This window comes from Penaeus monodon, chromosome 29, assembly GCF_015228065.2.
Source record: "Penaeus monodon isolate SGIC_2016 chromosome 29, NSTDA_Pmon_1, whole genome shotgun sequence".
Lineage (NCBI taxonomy): Eukaryota > Metazoa > Arthropoda > Malacostraca > Decapoda > Penaeidae > Penaeus > Penaeus monodon.
The window spans coordinates 36,775,860-36,776,678 of record NC_051414.1 but is presented as its reverse complement, the minus strand read 5'-3'; positions in this window follow the sequence as shown (position 1 = coordinate 36,776,678).

Sequence of the window (819 nt, the reverse complement as noted above, 5' to 3'; positions counted from 1 at the left end):
GGAAGTCAAAACAAGACCCCCAGAAGCGAGCTCGAACGCCTTTCCCGAAGAGGCAGGACACACGAGCTCTCGAGAGAGGAGGACACACGAGCTCTCGAGAGAGGAGGACACACGAGCTCTCGAGAGAGGAGGACACACGAGCTCTCGAGAGAGGAGCGAAGGAGGCGCCAAGGACACTCACTCGGGACGTTGTTATTAACAGTCGAGGAAAGAGGTAATAAAGAATTCCCCTTCCGCGATCCCCCCTTTCCTCCAACTACCCCCAACAGCCTTCCCCTTTCCCCACAATTCCCCTCCCTCCCACTACCCTCTCTCTCTCTTTCTCCACCATTCCCCCTCCCCTTCTCCCCTCTCCCCACCAATCCCCCCTCCCTCCCACTACCCCCAACACCCTCCCTCTTTCCTCACCAATTCCCCAACACACTCTCCCCCCTTTCCCCACCAATTCTCCTTCTTCCTCTCCCCCCCTCCCACTACCCTCAACACCCTCCCAAACTTTTCTCCACCAGTCCCCCTCCCCCTCTTTCCCACTACCCCCCTCCCCCCTTTCCCCACTAATCCTCCCTTTCGCCACCAATCCTCCCCCTCCCCCACCAACCCCCCCTCCTTTCCCCATCCCCCACCAATCCCCTTATCCCCCCCTTTCGCCACCAACCCCCCTCCCTCCCTTCCCCCACCAATCCCCCTCTCCCCTTTCCCCACCAATCCTCCCCTTCCCCCCCTTTCCCCAATATCCCCCCCCCCCTCCATCCCTTGCCTCAGGAGTCATATAAATTATGCTCGGAGGTCCTACGCTATGGCAACTGAAGGGGTCTTCCC